Raw genomic sequence first — 26,180 nt, 5'->3', positions numbered from 1 at the left:
TGCTCAGAGCTTATGTCCCCTCCAGTGCCTTGTACGGAGCAAGCGCCTATTAACAAACTAGTGCTTTTCTCATTACCTCTAACTTTTCAAACTTAGAGGCTTGTTTCCATAAATACTATTTTTAAAACTTAAGTGCTCTCTGCTGGGCCTTAATAATGTTCTCAGCTGACTAATACAGAAATCAGTTAAGGCTGGGGGACCACAAGGGTTGAAAGAGAAAAATTCTGGTCACTTAAGTCAGGTGAAAGTTGGTTTCTTCTGAGTCTTAAGTCACATTACTTTGTTACATTGCCCTGCATCATTGCACTTAAATTTAAAGCAGACACACCTTTCTCTCTCTGGAAAAAGATATTCAGAATATTATATTTCGTGGTGTTGGGGACCCTGCTGGATTGCCCCTAGTTCTGATTTGTAAATATCAAGAAATGAATGGAATTGGAGATTAGAGTGACATCTCAGGTATTTGAAAGCTTGAAGCAGTATTTGTATAAAAACAGAGGTGATTCTTCAACCTAAAATGTTGATGGCTGAAGAGATGATTGAAGTCTGTTGTTAAAAGTCATGAAGGTTAGGGTGAACACAAAACCTTGTCACAGAGTACCAGAATTCTTGATTGTAGAATCATTGAAGCTTGCAATAGGGACATTTAGGACAAGGGTGAAATTTGGAACTTTCCTAAATATAATGTGTATTAGATGTATTGGGTTGGCCAGAAAGTTCGTACGTTTTTTTTTTTCTATAAAATGAGACACATTCTTCATTTTCATTAGTAACTTTATTGATTCGGGTATTCTGAGTATGTTGGCTATCTTCCATGTGGTATAACATTGATTGTTCTCAATTAATGTCTTGACTTGACCACTATCAGCTTCAACTGGTCTATCCAACTGTCCAGTGAGAAATCTCCAGCACGAAACTTTGCACACCACTTTTTGACACGTTCGATGAGTCACAGTATCTTCTTCATACACTGCCCAAACCTTTTTTTGCATTTCAGTTGCATTTTTACCTTTTTTGAAGTAATAAATCATAATCTGAAAATGTTGCTTATTTTTTTCCATTTTTAATATTTAAATGGCTGCACAAAAATTCACCAATTTTGATTTTTTTTAAATACACGCATCTATGACAGCTGTCATAATACAATTTAACAAAATTGTTTTGAATAAAGTTAAAGACAACTAAGCACTACTAGAGCCATCTTACAGAAAAAAAAACAAAACGACCTTTTTGGCCAACCAGATAATTAGCCTGCCTGGAGCCAGGGAATTTGAATATTTTAAAATGCAGACTAGTATCTTTTAATATGGTAACATGGTCTCGAAGTCAGAATAACTGGATTTAAATACAGGTTCTGACATTGTTTAAATGTCACATCACGTAATCTTTCCTGTTTTATTTTCTTATCTGTGAAATAACAGTATTTACAATTTGCATCTTTAAAATTTTGTATGTAAATGTATTTAAAAGCACTTAGTAAATTGTTAATTGCAATGAAACTATATGATATTAAGATGTTTAAGTGACATCTTTTAAGCTAGATTTATTTGTGGGAGGACAGGAAGGAGAGTCTAGCTCTGTGTTAGAAAGAAGTAAATGCACTTTGAGAGGTCCTAAAGTATAAGAACTTGGAAGTTTTTAAGGGAAATAATAGGAACTCACTGTAAATTGATAGTAGGCTGGAGGAAAGAGAGGGCATTAAAAAAAACAGCTATAAATAAAAAGTGTGTTGCTCAACCTAGAAGGCTTAGTATCAGGAATTCAGCTTTTTGTTTCTGGGTTTCTTTTTCCTTAACTCTCTTGAAATAATTTTAGACTTACATTAGTTACAAAGACAGTGCTGGGTTCCCATACATCCTCCCCTCAGCTTCTCCTTCTGTTAACATTTTATACAACCAATTTTCAAAACTAAGAAGTTAAATTGCTGCAGTACTATGAACAGTCTTTATTCACATTTGCCTGTATTTCCACTAATTTTCTTATCTGTTCCAAGATCCAATCCAGGATCCTACATTGTACAATATTTAGCCATCCTGTCTCCTTAATTTCCTCTGGTCTATGACAGTTTCTCAATTTCTTCTTATCTTTCATGTCTTTGACACTATTTTGAAGAGTATTGGTTAGTTTTTGTGTAGACTATCTCTCAGTTTGGGTTTGTCTGATGTGTTCCCTTGAATAGACTGGTGTTACACATTATTGGGAAGGATACCACAAGGGTGATGTGCCCTTCTCAGTACATCATGTCAGAGGACACATGATATCAGTGACATTACTACTGGTGATGTAAACCTTGACCACTTGGTTGTGGTATCAGCCAGGTTTCTCCACTATGAAGTTACTCTTTTCTCTTTTGAAATAAATACATATTTTGGGGGAGATACTCAGGCTATACAGATACCCTGTTTCTCCTTAAACTTTTCTAACTAATTTTAGCATTCATTGGTGGATCTTGCCATTGTGTTACAGGGATGACTTTGTCTCCCTTATTCCTCCTGAATTTATTTATTTATTTATTTTATAGTTTATTTGTTTGTTTATTTATTTATTTAGTTTTAGAGAGAGGGGAAAGGAGAAGGAGAGGGAGAGAAACATCACTGTGTGGTTGCCTCTCACTCGCTCCCCCAACTGGGGACCTGACCTGCAACCTAGTAATGTGCCCTGACTGGGAATCGAACCAGCGACACTTGGCTTGCAGGCCAATGCTCAATCCACTGAGCCACAGCAACCAGGGCTCCTCCAGAATTTATTAGTTGGAAATGTTTCTGTAGGGAAGCATCGTTTCTTCTTCCCTGTTTTTGATCTAGCATTTTTACTTATTTTTGAAATGAAGAAAAGTGTGACCCATGGGACTAGGGCCCTGGACTTAATCACCTAGCAACTGGGTAAAGATAAGTTTAAACCCAATGATCGATTTAGTTAAAATAATAATTCTTTCAGTTGAAAAGCAACTCAGTCTAAGCCTGGGAATTAGAAGAGATAGGGTGGTTTCTGCCGAGAGAACTAGTTTCTTTTTTTCAAGGATGAGGGCTAGAGAAGATTCCAATGACTCGGAAGCGAGAAAAACGTAGTGAGGGCGGTGATACCAAGAGTGATATCCCTTGTTCAGTGTGTTCTTCAAAACACCTAACTGATGTTCGTTATGTATGATGCTACCAGTTATGGCATAAATTTCTATTGTTTTTGGTTAATAATGATTGTAAACTTGGTACGTGTTATCTGAATATTACAAGCTGAATGCTTATGTTCAGATCAAGCTAATTGAGAGTGACACAATGATGATTAAAAACTTGGTACCCATTATCTGAGTATATAAGCTTGATGCTTATGTTTTACTTTTTTAAAATTACTTATTTTTAAATGTATCTTATTGATTATGCTATTACACTTGTCCCAGTTTTCCCCCTTTGCCCGCCTCCACTCAGTACCCTCCTTTCCCTCCATGCCCCCCACCCCACTTAGTTCATGTCCATGGATTGTGCATATAAGTTCTTTGGCTACTCCCTTTCCTATACTGTTCTTAACATCCCCCTGTGGTATGAAAAGGTGTCTGTAAATGCGATGGGAACAAGGAGGGAGCGGAGGAAGTTGAAGGCCACATATAATGTCAAAGCTGAGTCTTGAGCAAGTCAAAGATACTTGAAAGTGTCCCAAAAAAGACTTTCTAGAAAGAGAGAGTAACATGTGTAGAGGTATTGATGTAAGAAACAATATGATTTTTTCCCCCAGAACCTGCAATGATGTGTTTGGAACGTAATGTATTATTTGGGAGATTAGGAAGAGATAAAGCAAAAGAGGTAGCATGGGACAGGATCTTCTGCTAAGGATTAAGTTTTTATTTTGAATCATTGAAAGATTTTAAGCAGTGGTGGAAATGATTCAAATTATATTCTAGAAAGATGACTTTAGCAGCAATATGAAGGAATGATTGACAAATGAGCCAGACTGAAGGTAAGGAGAATTGTTAGTAATCTGAAATATCTTTGTGCCTGAACCAAGCCAGAGGGGCTGAGAACGGAGAGTATGGATTTAGGTGCTATCCTTTTTTTTTTTTTCTTCTTAGGCAAATCGTTTTAATCTTTCTTTAACCGGCTGAATACCCAGCTGGTTCCTAGAACAGGTGACAGAAAGTTTCCCAGTACTCCCAGATATGGAGTCTCTTGGGAGACAGGTATAGTTAATGCAAACTTTATTTATAAAAGACTGTTAAATTAGTTGTATCATGCCATGCATTCATACAGAACACAGTGACCCTTCAGGGCTACAGGGAGAAGAGCTCACGAACTCAAAGGAAGACTATCAAAGGGTTCCTAAGTTAAAAGCTAGGAAAGATTAAGACAACTTTACAAATGAGCAAGTAAAAAGAAAAAGGACAGGGAACCTAGTCTGAGCTGAGCGGAGGGCAGCTGTTTACAAGTTTGTACACTAAACTAATAGGCAGACAGTCTCCCAGAGAGGCCGGAGCTGACGGAGAAGCAGAGTATGTACAAACGCTGTGCCACGGCTCCTCCCCAGATCCACGGTTGGGTACAAACGACCAGTTCGTGTCCACCAGGCCCGCCGAGGCCCCTGTAAACTATGAGGACTCTAGTTTAGTGAACTAAAGCTGTGGGGGCCGGGAGGGGCAGCTTCATTTGCGGCTGCTCTTTATTCTCTCCAGTCTTTTTTTCAAGTCGTCAATGTTAGCTGTGGAGGAGGAGGGTGCTATCCTTTTTAAGGTAGAATAAGACTTGACTTGGTGACTGATAAAGGATTAGTGAGGGGAGGAAACGGAATGGATAACTCTCAGGTTTTAGAATGTGATACCAATAACTAGAATAGGTATGTAGGAGGAGCAGGTGGGGAATGAGTTCACTATGGTACATTTTATGGTAAAAATTCTGGTGGGGCAGTCAAGTGGTGATGTTCTAAGATATATATTGGTCTAATACTCAGGAGACAGATTGTGACTGGTGATTTGGAATTCCTTATCTGTAGTTGGTGTTCCAAAGGTGTGTATGAAAGTGCCAGACTGGGTAAAATATAGGGTAAGGTGGTCAAAGATAGTAGTATACAAGATCCTAGCAGTGTTCTGTTATCTTCTTCTGTATTTAGTTGTTCCTAACTACTTCTGCAAAGGAGTATACTGTTTTCCTTCTTGATTATGTTTAATTCTTTGGATTTGTGTGATAGCTTAGATCTTATAACATTTGCCTTTTTGTTTTATTTTGTTGTATTTGTTTTAGAGAGGAGGAAGTGCTTCAGAGTCACTGTAACCATCTATTTGTAACTCACATGGGACATCTTTTTCTTATTTATGACTTTGAAGTGAATCATCAGATAAAAAATGCATGATTAAGTTACAGTCACCTATATTTAGAGTCTTTTTTAACTTGGTATAATTAGGGTTCAATGGGTATTTTGCAGTTTTTATAATTGTATGCCTCTCTTACCTAATTTGGGGACCTCATTTTGTTGCTTTTTAACATCCTGATTTGTAGTTTGTATTTTAGCTTGGGGGAAGAAAAGGAATGAATTACTTCTCTGTTCAGTAGATGGATCATGTGTGGGGGGGATATCTCTACCATGTATGAGTGAATCATTTGGGGACCGCTCAGTCATACTGTTTATTCTGCATGTTATTCAATATAGTAATTTTGTGATGGTGTATTGAATGGTGATGTGTCACACAGTAAGCTTTACCTTTAAAAAATTTTTAGTCATATTGTGGCCCTTAACCAACAATTGAAAAGGGATAAAGCAGAGAATATGAAATACTGTATATTTGGAACATAAAATGTTCCTATTTTTTTTCTACTTCTGAAACATTTGGATTTTTAGTGGAGCTTGTAAGATGTTTTTATTTATGAACATTTAACTTTTATTGGTGTCATGACATGTGTTTTAATAATGATTATGTATAAAGTAAAGATTTTTTAAAAAAATCACAATATTTTATCAATATTCTACATATTATTTACTTTACAACTATGCTATTGGAACACAGAGGTATGTTCCTTTTGTTTAAATGATTTAAAATTTATTGGAATTTACAGATTTAAAATAATGGTAATAGCATAATAATATAAATATACTAGTGAATATGCTTCTAAAACAGATCTGTATGTGTGTATAGAGGTGTGTGTATTGTGTATGTATACATAACATGTCTTAAAATTTTTAAGTTTTTGCACATATTTTAAGATAAAAAATTATATGTGCATAATGTTAATTTCACTGGTTTTCTTTACTATTTATGAAATTAATATATTTTATGGTTGTATAATAAGAATAAATGTCTGAAGTTTTACATAGGGCGAATTAGAATTGACTGAAAGGGAGCTTCACATTGCTTTAGTAAACTCTTTTTTTTTTTTTTTAGTTAATGCACTTAAACTTAAAAAAAAATCAAAGTAATTATGCATGTAGTTAAAAAATTAATTAGTATAGGAGAGCTTATGATAAAGAACAATATATGAGGTCTGTTCAGAAGGTGTCCAGCCATGTAATATGAAAACTACAGAGATTTATTGAAGAAGATACAAGAAACATTGTATGTAGGACAATGATGCCTCAGTCCCCTTCAAAGTAGGCACCTTGGGACCTCACACAGTTCTCCCAGTCAGTATCAGCTGCTCCATCACATTTTCCTGAATCTCATCAGCGGTCTGAAATCTCTTTTCTTTCAAAGATGATTTTAGTTTTGGGAAAGGCCAGAAGTCACAGGGTGTCAAATCTGGGCTATAGGGAGGCTGAGTCATCTGGATGATTTGATGTTTCACCAGAAAACTCTGCATGAGACGTGATGCATGAGTGGGTGCATTGTCGTAATGAAGCTGCCAATCACCAGTTGCCCACAGCTGCAGGCTTCTGAATCATTCAAATAGTTCTGCAGAGGAATGCTCAAACTTAATGCAAAGTTTGATGCAGATTTGTTGCTCTACTTGCTCATTTTGAGTGCTATGGCCACACAGCACACATGCTCACTCAATGATGCCTACTGCCCTCACTGACTAGTACAGTGAAGTTGTCATTGTTCGCACATGTGCATTCCAGCCCAATCTGCTTGGCTGCCAGATTACATCTATGTCTCACAAATGCTTCTCATTATATTAACAATGGCTGGACTTTTCTAGACAGACCTCATATTCTTTTTTTTTTTTTTTAAGATTTTATTTATTTATTTTAGAGAGGAAGGGGGAGAGCAAGAGAGGGAGAGAAACATTTATTGGTAATCATTTGCATGTGCCCTGACTGGGAATCAAACTGGCCACACCAGTCAGGGCAAGAGCAATATATTCTTTATTTCTTAATTTATCTCTTCTTCTGGGGACATTTACAATTTTATTTTAGTCTTTTTCATGTTTCACGTATCTTGTGAACTTGGTTATCTGTCCGTATTTACAAGTAAAGCAATAAGAACTGACTGAGAACTCTGTATATAGGTAGGCTTGTTGATTGGAAAATTACTTTCAGAGTTACAGAGTTTCAATTACTCTTCCTTGGATTTGCCTTTTCACGTCTGATTTCCTTACCTATGTGGTGTTTGTGTTAGGTTGGTTCTGGCAATGTTAGCTTTATCTTCAGCTATATTTTCTGTTTTGTATTCTAAACTGTGGCTTCCTCTTTCTGAGCTGTTTTGTTACATTCTTCTTTTCATCTTGAAAAATTGGTTGAAATTTCTTGCTGCTAATGGTTCCTCCATTCTTGTTCTCTTAGTCATTAAGTATTATTCCTTTAACAAGTTTCTTCAGTATAATTTAGTGGGGTTTTGGAAGGGACAGAATAAGATGCTCCTGTGATTTCCCCAGTCTGCCTCTTGGGCTGGAAATCTGCAGTTCTTTCATTTTAAGTATGAAATATAAAAATAAAATGACTTGTTTTGTATCACACAGCTAGATAGACAAATACCTTGTGCTTTTTACCTAATGAAAATCTAGATAAGGTTTTGGAAATTAATGTTTCCAAAAGCTATTGATTATAGATTTTTTTCTTTGAAATTTGCTTGTTTGCTTGCTATGGTTTATTTGTATATTTTATTTTTTCTCCATTAAATTTTTTTTCCTAAGAGAAAGGAAAGCTTCTTAATCAAGTTTTTATCTTCTATACCTCTAGCATAATAAATGTTTAAATTATGTTTAAGTTATTATTTCTTTTATGTTTATTAGCCCAAGATGCTAATTGCCACACATTTCTCTCCAAGGTTTTTTTCTTTTTTCTTCTTTGCTTCCCTGCACCCTGCCCCTCCCTTCCCCCACATTCAGTCCCCACTCAGTTGCCCATGTCCGTGGGTCATTTATACATGTTCTTTGACTTGACCCTTCCTCTTCTTACCCCCTTCTCTCCCTCCCACCTCCCCCCTTGTTACTGTTAGTCTACTTCTTGTTTACTTAACTCTGGTTCAATTTTGTTCATTTGTTTGTGTTGTTCATTAGTTTCCTGTAATAGGTGACAGCATAAGGTATTTTTTCTTTCGTTGCCTGGCTTATTTCGCTAAGCATAATTCTCTCTAGTTCCATCCATGTTGTTGCAAATGGTAGAAATTCCTTCTTTCTTTCTGCTACATAGAACTCCATTGTGTAAATGTACCACAGTTTTTTGATCCACTCATTTACAGATGGGCATTTAGGTTGTTTCCAGCACTTGGCTATTGTAAACAGCGCTGCTATGAACATAGGGGTGCATAGATTCTTTTGAATTGGTGTTTCAGGATTTCTTGGGTATAATCCTAGCAATGGAATTGCTGGTTCAAAAGGCAGTTCCATTTTTAGTTTTTTGAGGAAATTCCAAACTGTTTTCTATAGTGGCTGCACCAGTCTGCATTCCCACCAGCAATGCACCAGGGTTCCCGTTTCTCCGCATCCTCTCCAGCACAAGTTGTTTGTTGATTTGTTGATGATGGCCATTCTGACTGGTGTGAGGTGGTATCTCATTGTGGTTTTTATTTGCATCTCTCTGATGGCTAGTGATGTTGAGCATACTTTCGTATGTCTATGGGCCTTCTGTATGTCTTCTTTGGAGAAGTGTTTGTTCAGGTCCTTTGCCCGCTTTTTAATTGGGTTGTCTGTCTTCTTGGTGTTGAGTCGTATGAGTTCTTTATATATTTTGGAGATCAATCCCTTGTCTGAGATGTCATTGGTGAATATATTTTCCCATATGGTTGGTTTCCTTTTCATCTTGCTGATGTTTTCTTTATTTGAGCAGAAACTTTTTAGTTTGATGTAGTCCCATTTGTTTATTCTTTCCTTTATTTCCCTTGCCTTAGGAGATATACCAGTGAAAATGTTGCTACGTGGGATATCTGAAATTTTCCTGCCTATTTTTTCCTCTAGGACTTTTATGGTATCACGGCTTACATTTAAGTCTTTGATCCATTTTGAGTTTATTCTGCTGTATGGTGTAAGTTGGTGGTCTAGTTTCATTTTTTTGCATGTCCCTGTCCAGTTCTCCCAACACCATTTGTTGAAGAGGCTCTTTTCACTCCATTTGATGTTCTTTTCCCCTTTGTCAAATATCAGTTGACCATATGAGCCTGGGTTTATTTCTGGGCTCTCTATTCTGTTCCATTGATCTATATGTCTGTTTTTATGCCAGTACCAGACTGTTTGGATTACCGTGGCCTTGTAGTATAGTTTGATATCAGGTATTGCGATTCCTCCTACTGTGTTCTTTCTCAAAATTGCTGTGGTTATTCAGGCTCTTTTTTGGTTCCATATAAATTTTTGAAGTATTTGTTCTAGGTCTGTGAAATATGTTGCTGGTATTTTAATAGGGATTGCATTGAATCTATAAATTGCTTTGGGTAGTATGGACATTTTAATGATGTTGATTCTTCCCATCCATGAGCATGGTATATGCTTCCATTTATTTGTATCTTCTTTAATTTCTTCTTCAGTGTTATGTAGTTTTCTGAGTACAGGTCTTTTACCTCCTTGGTTAGGTTTATTCCTAGGTATTTTATTTTTCTTGTTGCTATGGTAAATGGGACTTTTCAGTTTCTACCTCTGAGTTTTTATTGTTGGTGTATAAAAATGCCTTCGATTTCTTAATATTGACCTTGTATCCTGCTATTTTGCCGAATTCACTTATTAGGTTGAGTAGTTTTTTTGTGGAGTCTATAGGGTTTTCTATGTACACTATCATGTCATCTGCAAATAATGACAGTTTTACTTCCTCTTTTCCAATTTGGATGCCTTTTATTTTTCTTTCTTGTCTGATTGCTGTGGCTAGAACTTCCAAGACTATGTTGAATAGGAGTGGAGAGAGCCGACATCCTTGTCTTGTTCCTGATCTCAGGGGGAATGCTCTCAGTTTTTGCCCATTGAGTATGATGTTGGCTTCAGGTTTCTCATATATGGCCTTTATTATGTTGAGGTATGTTCACTCTATTCCCATTTTGCTGAGAGTTTTTATCATAAATGGGTGTCGTACTTTATCAAATGCTTTTTCTGCATCTATTGATATGATCATGTTGTTTTCGTCTTTCATTTTGTTTATGTGGTGTATTACGTTTACTGATTTGCGAATATTAAACCATCCTTGCATCCCTGGGATGAATCCCACTTGATCGTGGTGTATGATCTTTCTAATGTGTTGCTGGATCCGGTTTGCCAATATTTTGTTGAGGATTTTAGCATCTATGTTCATCAGCGATATTGGCCTGTAGTTTTCTTTCTTTGTTGTGTCTTGACCTGGTTTTGGAATTAGGGTTATACTGGCTTCATAGAATGAGTTTGGGAGTCTTCTTCCCTCTTCTTGTATCTTTTGGAATAGTCTGAGGAGGATAGGAGTTAGTTCTTTCCTAAATGTTTTGTAGAATTCACTTGTGAAGCCATCCGGTCCTGGGCTTTTGTGTGCTGGGAGTTTTTTGATTACTGCTTCAATTTCACTAGCTGTTATTTGTCTATTTAGACTTTCTGCTTCTTCTTGATTCAGTTTGGGAAGACTATAGGTTTCCAGGAATCTGTCCATTTCCTCTAGGTTGTCAAATTTCTTGCCATACAGTTGTTCGTAATAATTTCTTACAATCCTTTGTATTTCTGTTGTATCAGTTCTGATTTCTCCTCTTTTGTTTCTGATTTTATTTATTTGGGTCCTCTCTCTTTTTTTCTTGATAAGCCTGGTTAAAGGCTTGTCAATTTTGTTTATCTTTTCAAAGAACCATCTCCTACTTTTGTTGATCTTTTGAATTGTTAGTTTAGTCTCTATGTCATTTAATTGTGCTCTGATCTTGATGATTTCCTTCCTTCTACTTGATCTGGGCTTTGCTTGTTGTTCTTCCTCTAGTTCTTGTAGCTGTAGGGTTAAATTTTTTATTAGAGATTCTTCTAGCTTTTTTAAGTAGGCCTGTATGCTATGAACTTACTTCTTAGGACTGCTTTTGCTGTATCCCATAGGTTTTGGGTTGTTGTGTGTTCATTATCATTAGTTTCCAGAAACTTTTTGATTTCTTCCTTGATGTCATTGTTAACCCATTCATTATTTAATAGCATGTTATTCATTCTCCATGAGTTTGAATGTTTTTGAGTTTTTCCCTTGAGGTTGATTTCCAATTTTAAGCCATTGTGATCTGAGAAGATGCTTGATATAATTTCACTTTCTTGAATTTGTTAAGGCTTGTTTTGTGTCCTACCATGTGGTCTATCTTTGAAAATGTTCCATGTGCACTTGAGAAGTATGTATATTTTGCTTCTTTGGGGTGAAAACTTCTATATATATTGACTAAGTCCCTTTGATCTAGAGTGTTGTTCAGTGCCTCAATATCTTTGGCGTTTCTTTGCTTCGAAGATCTGTCCATTGTTGACAATGGGGTGTTAACGTCCCCTACTATGAGTGTGTTGCTGTCTGTATCTTTCTTGGAGTCTTTCAACATTTTCCTTATATATTTGGGTGCTCCTAAGTTGGGTGCATATATATTTATAAGGGTTATATCTTCTTGATGGGTTTTTCCCTTAAGTATTATGAAATGCCCTTCTTTGTCTCTTTTTATGGACTTTGCTGTGAAATCTGTTTTGTCTGATATAAGTATTGCTACCCAGCTTTTTTTTCATGTCCATTTGCTTGAAATACTTTTTCCATCCCTTTACTTTCAGTCTGTGTAGATCTTTTGTTCTAAGGTGGGTCTCTTGTAGACAGCATATATGTGGATCATTCTTTCTAATCCATTCAGCTACCCTATGTCTTTTAATTGGAGCGTTTAATCCATTTACATTTAAGGTTATTACTGATAAGTACTTATTCATTGTCATTTTTCCCCTTTGTACTCGTGTTCTTCTCTGTCTCTCTCTGTTTCTTTATCTTCTTAAAGCAGACCCTTTAGCATCTCTTGCATTGCTGGTTTGGTGGAGATGTATTCTTTTAGCCTTCTTTTGTCTTGGAAGCTCCTTATTTCACCCTCCATTTTGAATGAGAGCTTTGCTGGGTATAGTATTTTAGGTTGTAGGCCTTTGTTTTTCATTGCTTGGAATATTTTTTGCCATTCCCTTCTGGCTTATAGTGTTTCTGCTGAGAAATACGATGACAGCCTTATTGGAGCTCCCTTGTATGTTATTAGTTGTTTCTCTCTTGCTGCTTTTAGGATTCTCTCTTTGTCTTGGAATGTTGCCATTTTAATTATGATGTGTCTTGAGGTGGGCCTGTTGGGGTTCATCTTCATTGGGACCCTCTGAGCTTCCTGGACTTGCGTGACTCTTTCTCTCCTCATGTGAGGGAAGTTTTCTGTCATTAATTTTTCAAAGAGGTTTTCTATGCCTTGCTCTTCTTCTTCTCCTTCTGGAATTCCTATGATACGGATATTATTACGTTTCATGTTGTCCTGCAGCTGTCTTAGAACCTCTTCAGTCTTGTTCAGTCTTTTTTCATTTTGTTGCATTGTCTGGGTGTTTTTGTGTACATTGTCCTCCAGCTCGCTGATCCGATCTTCTGCTTCCTCTAGCCTGCTTTTAATTTCTTCTACTGTGTTCTTCAATTCAGAGATCATATTCTTCATTTCCTCCTGGCTCTTATTGATAGCTTCTATGTCCTTTTTCATGCTCTTGTAATTCTCTGTAAGTTCCTTGTAGTTTTTCTGGAGTTTCTTGTAGTTTCCCTGGAGTTCTTTGTAGTTTCTGCTGAGCTCATTCAGCTTCTCCATAATCCATGTTTTGAATTCCGTATGTGATATTTTGCTCCCCTCTATTTCATTTAGCACTGTCTCTGGGGATTCTACCTTTCCTTTTGATGGGGGGTTGTTTCTCTGTCTCCCCATTTTTGTGATTCCTATTGTTTGTTGGTGCTTCTTAGAATGATCTACTCTTCCTGGATCTGCCTCTGGTAGCTCAAAGGTTTTTTTCAATAATGAAATAAGAATGGAAGTTGCTGCAATATAACTGTTAAACTGTTGTACTAGTCAGGCACATATATGTTTTCTGTGCAATTTTTGGAAGGTTTCTTTGGGCCTCAGTTGTCTCAGTAGGGGAAATGATATTTTACCCTTGAAATTAGGGATGGACCAAAATATTCTCTTTTACCTCCAAGATGTAATTTTATTAGGAGATGAGTTAAAATAATATCAAATGGCTTAGCCCACTTTACACTTTTCATTGGTACCACTGATTTTTCTCTTTAATATTTTCTGTCAGTTTTAAGGTTATGTGTTACTATAATAATAGAATGGTAATAAAAATACAGTAAATTTTATTTGTCTTTATAGTAGTTATAATTAACATAAAAATTTTTACCTTCTGAATTAAAGAATAGCTTAAACAAAAAGACAAATAGAGTGTATTTGGGATTAATATGATATGTGATTGATAGCATTAGTATAAAAAGATTATTTGGGCAGGGAAAATATTAACAGCTTTAATAAAAGAATGAACAAAATTACCTCTCACAAGAGGTCATTCAATGACTTATGTACAAAGATGTTAATTGTTGTACTGCATGTCTATGGTAATAGTGAAAATTTTAAAGCAGTGTGGATGTCCAATGATGGAAGAAGAATGAAATTATAACATAGCCATATAATGGGTGGTTATTATGCAGCTATTAGAAATAGTATTTCAGAAGAATTCATGATGTGGAAAACTGCTCCTGATACAATTGAGCATAAACAGTTTATCTTTGGGTGGTAGGATTAAAGATGTCATTTTCCCCCTTGTACCTCAGATTTTGCATATGCTCTGCAAAGATCGTATGTTACTTTAGTAATTATAAGAAAGCCAATAGATGTTATTTATAAAATGCAGTTGGATATACTCAATATTTTGATTGCCAGTGTTGTGTCACAAAGCGCTTGAAGCAGACACATTCAATGAGTTGAATACTAGTACCTTATAAATATATTTTTAAATTTTGCCCTTTAAATTTTGTAGGTTAGACTTCTTCATGCTTAATAAATTATGTGAGCTATATGTTTTATATGATTTCTTACAGAGTTATATAAATGAAATGAAAAAAGTTGAAATGTGTAGACTTGTATTCAACATTGTAAATGGCCACTAAAATAAGAGAAGAAAAGCTCTGAAAAGCCTCCAGATTGGAAAGAGAGAAATAAAACTGTCTTTATTCATAGACAGTATGATTATCTATGTAGAAACTCTGATGGAATATACAAAAAAAATCTATAATTAATAATTCAGTTTAGCAAGGTTGTCTGATATATGATCACTAAATAAAAATTAACTGTTTTTGTGTACTTGTAATGAAAACTTGGAAATCAGAATTTATAAATACTTATCAGAAAATATGAAATACTTAGGGATAATTCAGACAAAGGATATATAAACCTGTACATTGAAAACTATATAAAGTACTGCTGAAAACATGTGTAGACTCTAAATTAACCTTTAGTTACTCTTTTTTACCTCACCACTAGAAGACATACTTAGGATTTTTAGAGCTCTAAGCTGAGATCAGAAAAGAATCATCTGGGCCATCCATCTGGTATAATATTAAGTCTTTTTTAAGTAACATAAAGAACCTTCTCATGTTTAATTTCTTAGTGGTCATACTTAAATACTATTCTTTGATTCTCCAAAACTTAATTTGATCAAAATTAATTGCTACTTAATAACTGTTAAAGATCTGTTGTATTTTAATTTTTCATTTTTTTCTTTTCTTTAAAGATTTTACTTATTTACTTTTAGAGAGAAGGGAAAGGAGAGAGAATGAGAGGGAGAGATACATTATTATGTGGTTGCCTCTCACACGCCCCCAACTGGGAACCCGGCCCACAACCCAGGCATGTGCCCTGACTGGGAATCAAACTGGCGACCCTTTGGTTAGCAGGCTGGCACTCAATCCACTGAGCCACACCCACCAGGACCATCTTTTCCTAAGTATTTTGGAAGATTGCATGAAGGCTGAGAGGGAGACAGGATTGGGAAGGGAGATTGGTTAACTCTTGGTTTGTCTTCTGGCAGAACAGTCAGGGAGGATGGAAGGTGGTAAACAGGCTCTCTTGGTGGCTTGAAAATTAGTAGGCTTAGGAAAGAAATTCTAGGTAGGTATGTGCCACTCAGGATTGTGATTATATGTTCTGGTAATTGATCTTGTAGGTCTGTAATTAGACTTTACCAATACCCAGAGACGATCAGATACTGGCATCAGATTCACACTAAATTTATATAATATTTAAGTATAAATTGGAATGCTGATTTACTCATTTCTGTGGGTGGAGGACAGGGGGCTAGTGAAGAGGGCTTTCCTTTTCCTAGAGTCAGAATATATACATTTAGATCCAGGGAACCCTCTTTCATATGTCTTAAAATTCAGAACTTTTTAGATATTAGAAAGGTAATCAGACATATTATTGCATGTTATGAAGCACCCAGTGGAATTTGAGGTGGTATACCCTGTAATAAAATACATTAATGTTTCATCAGTAAAACATTTAATTCTTCATATTAAGTATAGTAAACAAAGGTTTCTTGTCTATTTTAGGTCAGGATTTGCTGCCAGATAAGTTCTGAAAGAGCTTTTGTATATTTTTTTGAAAATTCTTTGACTTCAGAATTGCAAGTAAGGAATTGTGGACTACTGCTAAGCTTTCTGGGAAACTGAATAGTGTTTAGAATGTTGCCTGGTAAACATGTAATTAAAATAACAGGAAATGAGTAGGCATGAGATATTTTTCATCAGGCCTCACCGTGTCTACAGTTGAAAACATCGAGGGTCCTCCTGCTTCACTGCTCTTTTCTCCTGGACGGTGCTGAATATATATCAGCAAGTCTGCCTGAAGCCCATTCGTAATACTTTACTTTTACTTTAAACACTTTCTTTCTGTCAAACTATTATTATTATTATTAATGTATTAATTGATTAATTCAGGTAATATTTCCCATTGTGTGTTGATTTAACTAGCTTAATTCCTGAAGGAGGATTATATTTATCCTATTTACAAGTTTTGGCTCTTTACTCCTAAATCGCAGGAACTTGAAACATTTCTAAAACTTGCATTTTGATTCCTAAGCTCTCAAACAGTACAATATTTATGCTCAATTTTAGTAGGTTTTAAATATATAAATAAATGGTTTATTTTCTTTCAAAAAATATTTCATCATTATAAACATACAATATTCAACATTCTGTTATATTTTGTATGTTTAAGTAGTGAAGGTTTCTGAACTTCAGTGTGGTGACTACTTTTCCTATTGAATAAAAAAATCTGTACACTTCTCACAGGAACTCCCCATCCTCCTTCTAAACCAAGAATGGCAGCAGATGGCATGGCGAATACATACATGTGTATATACAAAACCACTACAGTAGCATCAGCCTGACCATCAGTGGGTCTGGCTTCACAGCACTTAGTCTTAGCTGTGACCGTTACAAAAGACATCTTGTTCACTGCCTCACACTTCACAGGTTAGGCCGTGGTAGTTTATCTGTTACTTATTCATTTTATAAGCTGTAGATTTGTGCAGTTGATTGTTTAGGAGTTCTAACTAATAATCATAGTTAACACCACTTAAAAAAATGCCATAAACAGCTCTAAATGCCTTTACAAGGTTAAGAGCAAGATGCACAGAATGAGAAACTTACTTTAAATGTTTAGAAATATGTACAAGTTTGATATAGTTTCAGGGTGCTAATAACGCCTTGGCTACTTCATGAAAATCACTTCAAATTTCTCAGGCACTTTTGGAAACTGCAATATGATTATATTCTTTTTTTTTTAAATTTTTTATTTAGAGTTATTTTATTCATATAAAGGCTTTATATTGTTACTGTAACTCAAATTATGTATAAGTAGTAAAGTTCTGCTACCAAACATACACATTAAGGTATTTTGTCTTTTCAAATGACAGGCTAGGAAATGCCAAAATGAGATACTTGATTATATTCTAATTTTGTAATTAAATCTAAGGAAGTCAGAGACACCTCGAAGATGTATATTATGGTTCTTTTCCTACTTTAGAATTAATGTTGATGGATATTGTGTTTTATTTCTCCATTCTCCTCTCTTCCTTAAACCCCTCCCTCTCCTCTTCCTCCTGTTGCCTTTTTTTTTCAGGCAACAAGCTATTCCCTTTGCACCATCAGATTTTCCTGAGTTAGCTAAATCCTTTTTCTGTGTCTCCTTCAGCCTCACTACCTTATATTTTCAGGGTAAATCTTTGCTATCAGATTACTCCACATCTATTCGGTCTTCAGTGTAGATGACAGGGTTTGTGAATTTGATCTTAAGAGGAACTCTGAACAGAACAGGAAGATGTCTGCCAGTAATGGCTACTTGAGGCCATTACGATTCTTCCTGCTTCCCATAGTTGTTCAAAACGCTCCAGTTGTGGATCATCAAGTTTGGCTTTCCTTTTCCCAGACCTTGTCTACTACATCTCAGAGCACTTCTTAGAAAACTGCAAAACAAAAGCAAAAAATAACCTGCAACACTGATGGGGATCTCTGGATTTTTCTTCTTTTGTACTGCTTGTCTCCACAAAGAAGGCAAAGCAGGCTCTTTGCTCTTTGGTTCTCAGGTGTCATGCTTATTATTAGGATAGTTATAAAAGTATATCTTTAAGAACAATTATAATACACATTCCTGTGCCATTATGTTTAATATATTAGTTTCACCTGCTAGATTTGTCAAGCTATTGAAACAAAGATTGTAATAGTAGAAGCTTTTGAAGCTTGATAATTTCTTAACTACTTTTATACTGAGTATATTTCTGAAAAGTTGTTTACAAATTAATTTTTTTAAATTGAATTGTAATTTAAGCATACTAGCAAGCTATTTAAAGAAATTCTTTAGTGAATCCTTTTGTAAAGTGAATATTCAGCCCATAATTTGTTTCTTTGTGTAAACCTGCATTTACATACATCAAATTAGTTTTAAATAGTGTTTATCTACAGATGTCAATTCATGTGTCTGAAGAGAAGAAAATTTAATTTCAGTTTAGTGTGAAGAACAAATTCAGATTTGGCACTTTTGATAGATGAGACAAGCCAGATTATTTTAGTTCTATTCTTTTCAACTAAATGCTATCAAAATATGCTATATATCCTAAATTAAGGGGTGGCAAGAGTTCATATGTCAAGGTTAAACTATATTATATTTTTAAGCTATATTTTCTTAAATAGTAATGGGGCTACTGTGAACTTATACAAAGTTTTTACTGTATCTTAGTTTGTAGTTATAGAAGTAGATGTATATGGTGTTTTCAATCATGTGGTTTTTAGCTTTATACTTACTATTTTTTGTTTTATTTATTTCTAGTTTATTGTATTTTCCATTATCATTTAGTCCCCTTATAGCCCCCTCCCCCAGCAATCACCACACTGTTGACCATGTCCATGAGTCCTTTTTCCTTTTGCTCAATGCCTCCACCTCCTAACTCTCCCTATCCTTAGCTGTCATCCTGCGCTCTACGATTCTGTCTCTGTTTGGCTTGTTCATTAGATTCCACGTATGAGTGAAATCACATGGTATTGTCTTTCTCTGACTGGCTTACTTCACTTAACATAATGTTCTCCAGGTTCATCCATACTCTAACAAAGGGTAAAATTTTATTCTTTTTCGTGGCCGAATAGTAAGTATTTCATTGTGTAAATGTCCCATAGTTGTTTTATCTAGTAACCTACTGATGGACACTTGGGCTGCTTCCATATCTTGGCGATTGCAAATAACACTGCAATGAACATAGGGGTGCTTATCTTCTTTTGAATTAGTGTTTTGGGATCCTTCAGATATATTCCCAGTAGTGGGATTCCTGGGTCAAAAGGCAGATCTATTTTTAATTTATTGAGGTATCTCCATACTGCTTTCCACAGTGGCTGCACCAGTCTGCATTCCCACCAACAGTGCACTAGGGTTCCCTTTTGTCCACATCCTCGCCAGCACTTGTCACTTGTTGATTTACTGATGATAGCTATTCTGACAGATGTGAGGTGATAGATATCTCATTGTGGTTTTAGCTTACATTTCTCTGATGATTGGTGATGTTGAGCATTTTTTCATATGTCTATTTGCCATCTGTATGTTCTCTTTGGAGAAGTGTCTATTCAGGTCCCTTGCCCATGTTTAAACTGGGTTGTTTGTTTTTCTTTGGTGATGAGTTTTGTAAGTTTTTTACAAATTTTGAGAATTAACCCCTTTTTAGATGTATCGGCAAATATGTTTTCCCATTCTCTGGGTTGTCTTTTTATATTGTTGTTTTTCTTTGCCGTGCAAAGTGTTTTAGTTTGATGTAGTCCCATTTGTTTATTTTTTCTTTTGTTTCCTTGCCTGGGGAGATATATCTGATAAAACATTGCTATGAGTAATGTCTGAGATTTTGCTCTATCTGTTTTCTTCTATGATTTTTATGGTTTGGAGCCTAACATTAAGTCTCTGATCCATTTTGAATTTATTCTTGGGTGTGCTGTAAGAAAGTGGTCTAGTTTCATTTTTCTGCATGTATCTGCCCAATTTTCCCTACACAATTTATTGTATATATTTGCTTTCACTGTCAAATATTATTTGACTATAAAGGTATGGATTTATTTATGGGTTCTGTATTCTGTTCCATTGATCTATGTGTGTGTTTTTATGCCAGTACCATACTGTTTTGATTACTATGTCCTTATAGTAAGTTTGATATTAGATGGTGTGATTCCTCCACTTTGTTCTTTCTCAGGATCACTGTTGCTATCCAGGGCTGTTTGTGGTTCCATATAAATGTATGAAATATTTGCTCTAGTTCTGTGAAATACATCATTGGAATCTTGATAGAAATTGTGTTGAATCTATAGATTGCTTTGAATAGTATGGACATTTTAAAGATGTTAATTCTTCCTATCCATGAACACAGTATATGCTTCCATTTATTTGTACCTACTTCAATTTCTTCCTTCAGTGTCTTATAATTTTCCAAGTACAGGTCTTTAACATCCTTGGTTAGGTTTATTCCTAAGTATTTTATTCTTTTTGAAGCAATTGAGAATGGGTTTGTTTAGTTAAGGAAAGAGTATTCAAGGAATTTAAGGTCATGAACTGGTAGAAATCCAGAATAGTCATAACTGCTAAGTCTTGAAAACAAAAAAGAAATTCAGTGTCATACAGTTTTCTTAGGCTGAGATGAACACCATTTTTCTCTTAGGAAGAAGAGCGAAGCTAGGAGCAACTGTGCATGATCATTTTCACTTAATTCTTCTAAGAGTGTTTACTGTCTTTACAACGGGATCCATCCTTTATAATATTGGGAAACAAATACTCCAGATAAAGTACAGGAATTTTTTGTGTAAGTGTAATTTCAAAAATTTCCACACGATGGCAGAAGATGCTTGTATCTGGAAAGACAAATGAAAGTCAAAACTATTTCTGTTCATCTGAAATATTATTTGTCTTTTCATATTTCCACTAGTAATCTTCATGTTTGTATTGTCTCTTATAGATATATCACTGCCATTTAAAATATTTTAAATGCTTTCACTAATTTTAAAATAGAATACAACATTTTTCTATTTCTTATATATAATTTAACCCATTTCTGAGGGTTTAGTGGGTTTCCCCTGAATGGTGCTTTAAATAATTGTTTTGGTAAATGTATTTTTTCTTAATCAGTTTAGGGGAAATGGAATGCAGTTATTTATTATTTATAGATGAATATATGAAACCCAAAATATGAACTTTCATTTGACTTTATTTTAATTAAGGAAATTGATTCAGCATGCATTCTTCTGTATTAATTTGCCTAGAATTTTGAGTGGCCATCTCATGTTCTCTTGACTGTTTTGTTACTGGCCTGCTTTATCACTGTCAGGTCTTCTCTGAAATTTTCCATCTTAATTTAAGAAATTCATTTATTCTGTAAATATTTATTAAATGCTTACCATGTTTCATATACCACCCTAGACACTGACAATTTATAGTAGTAAAAATAATTCACAAGATATGATCTTTGTGCTTTTGGAGTTTACAATTTTGCAAGGCAGATAGCTACCAAATACATTATTGTGTTTGAGTTCATGTTTGTGGTTCTTACTAAAACAAATATACTTGTCGTAATTTTTTAAAATCCTCACCTGAGGATATGTTTTTGATTTTGGAGAAGGAGGAAGTGGAGGGCAGAGAGGGAAGCACATCAGTGTGAGAGAGAAACATCAATTGATTGCCTCCTGCTCACTCCCCAACCAGGGATTGAAACTGCAGCCTAGGTATATCCCCTGGCTGGGAATCAAATCTACAACCTTTTCATATGTCTTTTGGCCATCTGTATGTCTTTTTTGGTTCTCTGCCCATTTTTTAACTGGATTTTTTTTTTTTTTTTTGGTGTTGTTATATGCATTCCTTATATATTTTGGACATTAATTCCTTATTAGATGTATTATTGGCAAATTTTTCCTCCCATTCAGTAGGTTTTCTTTTCATGTTGTTAATAGTTTCCTTTGCTGTGCAATATCTTTTTAGTTTGATGCAGTCCCATTTGTTTATTTTTTTTCCTTTTATTTCCTTCCCTTTGGAAACATGGTTTTGCTTATTATGTCATTTGGGGCCTCACAAAACTTTAAGATGTAGAAGAGTAAGAAAACTACAGCTACGATACAAGGTACTTGTATGTGTCCAGTGTTGGGAGTATCACCACTTAAGGAAAATTAATTTATGAAAATGGAATTTCAGAACAATATGTTGAAAGTAAGATATTATTAGAAAGGTACTGTATTTTATGGGCAACTGTTGGGTGACTTAATTGATCTTTCACTTTTTGTAAAAATATCCTGTTTAATTTTTTCTCATAGTTTTATAACAAAATTTCCAAAATTGAAATAAATGTTTTTTTACGTCTCTCCATCTGAATTTTCTTTTGTATGTAAAATTTTCTTTTATAGTTGACCAAAGTTACCAGCTCAAATCCTGTTAAAAGCTGTTTAAATTTTATTTATTAGACATGTAATTCTGATTTTAGGTAACTAATTTCATTGGTTCTTTTTTGACTTTTGAGATAAAACTCAATCAAATTTGCTGTTCGCTAAAAATGTCTTTTAATATTGTTTACATTATTATCTTTAAAATACTTTTTACATGACTGAGTCCAAACAGGAGAGGAAAACTACACAGTAATTTGAATAGGAACATTTAATAAGAGTTAGTAACTATAACATGAAATTGGAATAGAAAGACCTAGGAAGAAGTGGCTAGAACCCTAGTAACAGATAAAAGGAGCAACCACAACTATTAGGGCTGAGATAGAGCACACGAGTTATTCCCTCCTCTCCAGCTGAGATCCAGATTTTGTTGGAAGAGGGCAGTTATAGCTCACTCACTGGATGGCAGAGAAGTTGCTATTGCATCATGCTGGCAGGACTTGCTAGAAATCTGCCATTTGGAACTTGCCAGAAATGAGCACCCAGAGGTGCCGGGGAAAGCTGTTCATAGGGAGGTGTCTCACTGGAGACCTCGTGGCGGGTGATCAGGAGAGCTCTTGGGCACTGGGCACTACAGGAGCTGTGAGTGCTACAGGAGCGGGTGCTGGACAAAGCTGTGCGCACCTGAGCACCCCGGAGTGAGAGGGCAGAGCCCTTTCCTGCTGCAGTGTCTCTCCTGTGCCCTCTATTGACAAAGCTTAACATGGGTTATCTGGCAAAAGAAAAATATTTCAAGGGTTCAGGTCCATTTCACAGAGTGGGCTTTGGGTGAATCCGGAGCTGAGTGACTCTATACTAATAATCAACACAAAAACAAAAAGCCTTCTTATCTTGCTCTGCTCTATCAAAAAATCATTCATCATGAAATTTGTGATACTTCCTTCCATTCCAGTCTTTGAATGTTTTGGTCATAGTACTAACATTTGCATCTACTCCATCCTGCATCAATAATATGCCTTTCTTTTAAATTTAAAGAGTTGCCCATACTTTATTTTTAAGCTTAAACAAAGGTTCATTATAATTTCAATAATAAGTATTTTGATTTAATTACCGATGAATAGCACTTTTTAAGTCATGCTGTCTTGCATGAAGTATTCTAATGCACATTGCATTGGTGCTTAGAAAAACACCACCGAGCTGAATCAATACATAGACACTAACTAGATTGGTAATATGCTTGTGTGTAAAACTAGAAATAATGCTTGCCCTCCCCTCCCCCAGTACAATACAACAGTATCTTGTGCAATACAACTGTTGTTTCCTATCAAAACCTAGTGTTTACTGGGAAAATATTTTATGCTGGTTCAGTTTCTTTAAAAAAAAATCTTTATTTTGAATTCATTATAACTTTATAAGAAGTTATATAAAAATATACAAGGGGGTCTTAACCCAACTTTGTCCAGTGTTAACATCTTGTATAACTATAATACAGCATCAAAACCAAGTAATTTGCATTGTTTACAGTCCACAAAGCTCATACATATTTCACTAGCTATAAATGCACGTGTGTGTGTACACATAAATTATGCAATATGTGTGTTGCTTGTATAAGCACCATCACAGTGAAGATACAGACTTATACTGTCACCTCAAGGCTCTTCCAAGCTACCCCTTTGTAGCGACATCCACCCCACCCTCCTCTATCCCTGACTCCTGACACCTACTAATCTGTTTATTATTCAGAGTTTATATAATTATAAACAAAAGATACAGTTCATAATTTTCTGACATTTGCTTTCATACTTGCAGTTTATCCAAGTTGCTTTTGTATATTTCTTCCTCTTTATTGCTGAGTAGTCGTCCGTGGTATAGACGTACCACAGTTGGTTTAACCGTTGCCAAACGTTATGCACTGAAGGACATTCAGGTAGTTTGTAGTTTTGGGTTTTTATAAATAGAATTGTTATGAACATTTGTAAACAAACTTATGTATGAAAATGTCTTACTTTTTCTGGGGAAGTCCCCGAGAGTGCAATTGCTAGGGTGTTTGGTAAGTTCATTTAAAAGGAATTGCCAAACTATATTTCAGAATGACTGTACCATTTTATGTACTTCCATGTAATGTATGATTGATCCAGTTTTCTACATCCTCACCAGCATTTATTGTCACTTTTTTATTTTAGTCACTTTGAAAGGTGTATAGTGATATCTCATTGTGTTTTAAGTTGCATTTTCCTAATGATTCCTCATGATGAGCATCTTCCCATGTGCTTATTTGCCATCTGTGTGCTATATTTGCCTTGTGCATATTTTCTAATTGGATTATTTTTCTATAGAGTTTTGAAAATTCTTTATATGCTCGAGGTTTTTATCAGAAACGCGGTTTGTACATATTTCTCCTAGACTGTAGTTTGTTTTTCATTCTCTTAATATGATCTTTTTCAGAGCAAAAGCTTTAATTTTAATAAAGTCCAATTTATTATTTGTTCCTCTTATGGATCATGCTTTTGGTGTCAAGTCTAAGAACTCTTCACCTACTCCAGGGGTTCCCAACCTTCGGGCCACAGACCTGTACTGGTCCGTGCCTATTGGGAACCAGGCTGCATGGCAGGAGGTGAGTTTGAATGATCCTGAAACCAAGCTGCCTCCCAACTCCCCCCACCCCGTTCCGGAAAAGGTTGTGGACTGCTCCTAGGTCCTGAAGATTTTCTCCTGTTTTTCTGAAAGTTTTAGAGTTTTACATTTTACATTTAAGCCCGTGATCTATTTTGAATTAACTTCTGCATATGATGTGAGGATTAGGTTAAGTGTCTCTCTCTCTCTCTCTCTTTCTCTCTCTTTCTTTTTCTGGTTCATATGTGTCCACTTGCAAGCCTGTTTCTGTGTTTTCTATTCTGTTCCATTGATCTGTGTGTCTTTCACTCCTCCACACTGACTTGTTTGCTGTAGCAGCTGTATACATTCTAACATCAGGAAGAGTGATTCTTCTGAAACTTGGGGAGATCAGCTTCAGGAAAATGACATCTTAACTAAGCAGAACTGCTTCAGTTTTTAAACTTAAATTTAAGTAAAACAAAATGAAGAATTCAGGTTCTACAGTAATTATATTTCGGATGCACAAGTCACATTGGCTTGTGACTGCTCTGTTGGATAATGTAGCTCTAGATGACTGTACGTAGTGGTCCCTGTGCCTGGAACACCTTCCTTCTATTTAGCTGGATCAACATCTTACCCTTTTTGACTCAGCTTAGCTGGCACCGTGTCCTATTTTCTCTGCCCCATCTCTCATTTCTTAGCCCAAGTGCTGCCATGAGACTCTGTGTTCATTTCTATTTATGGCAATTACTAGCACTCATTCCTCTTCATTATTACTTTGCGTGCTAGTTACCCTTTTACTTCTCTCCTTCATCACTAAATTATAAGCTACTTTGAAACAGAAATTGTGTGATTATGCTTGTATCTCTAGCACCTGACATTTCGTATATACTCAGTAATTGGTGATGTATGAACAGAATATCACATCTAGTTAATTTACTTATTTTCTAGAACTGTGGTATCCAAGCTTTTGGTGCATATTTCAATCATGTGATATATATTTATCATTTTTTAAATTCTAAAAATGTCTTATAATTAGCTAATATCTGAAGCATAATGTACACTTAGGGTGGAGTGTTTATCATCAACAGTGGATATAAATTTGTATTTCAAGTAGTCTTGATACTTTAAAAAATTTCGAGCTGAACTTTTTTCGATCTGATTATATTGCTGTTTTTTGTAAAGTACGGTGCATTTGTCACAGCTAATGTACCTGTATCGATACAGTATTACTAACTGAAGTCCATTCTTTACTTATATTTGCTTAGTTTTTATCTAATAACCTTTTTTTTCTGTCTGGGATCCCATCAAGGAGACCACATTGTATTTATTGTCTTGTCCCCTTA

General features: G+C 35.4%; 1 protein-coding gene across 1 annotated transcript in view; it reads left to right on the top strand.

Annotated features, from left to right (window-relative positions):
- Positions 1-26,180, top strand: part of SDHAF3 (succinate dehydrogenase complex assembly factor 3) — a 52,982-nt gene that overhangs the window by 528 nt on the left and 26,274 nt on the right. The gene's annotated exons all lie outside the window — the stretch shown is intronic.

This window comes from Furipterus horrens, unplaced genomic scaffold (genome assembly GCF_987537825.1).
Source record: "Furipterus horrens unplaced genomic scaffold, mFurHor1.1.pri manual_scaffold_9, whole genome shotgun sequence".
Taxonomy (NCBI): Eukaryota; Metazoa; Chordata; class Mammalia; order Chiroptera; family Furipteridae; genus Furipterus; species Furipterus horrens.
Note: the sequence above shows the minus strand (reverse complement) of the source record. Positions and strands in the feature narration are given on the sequence as shown.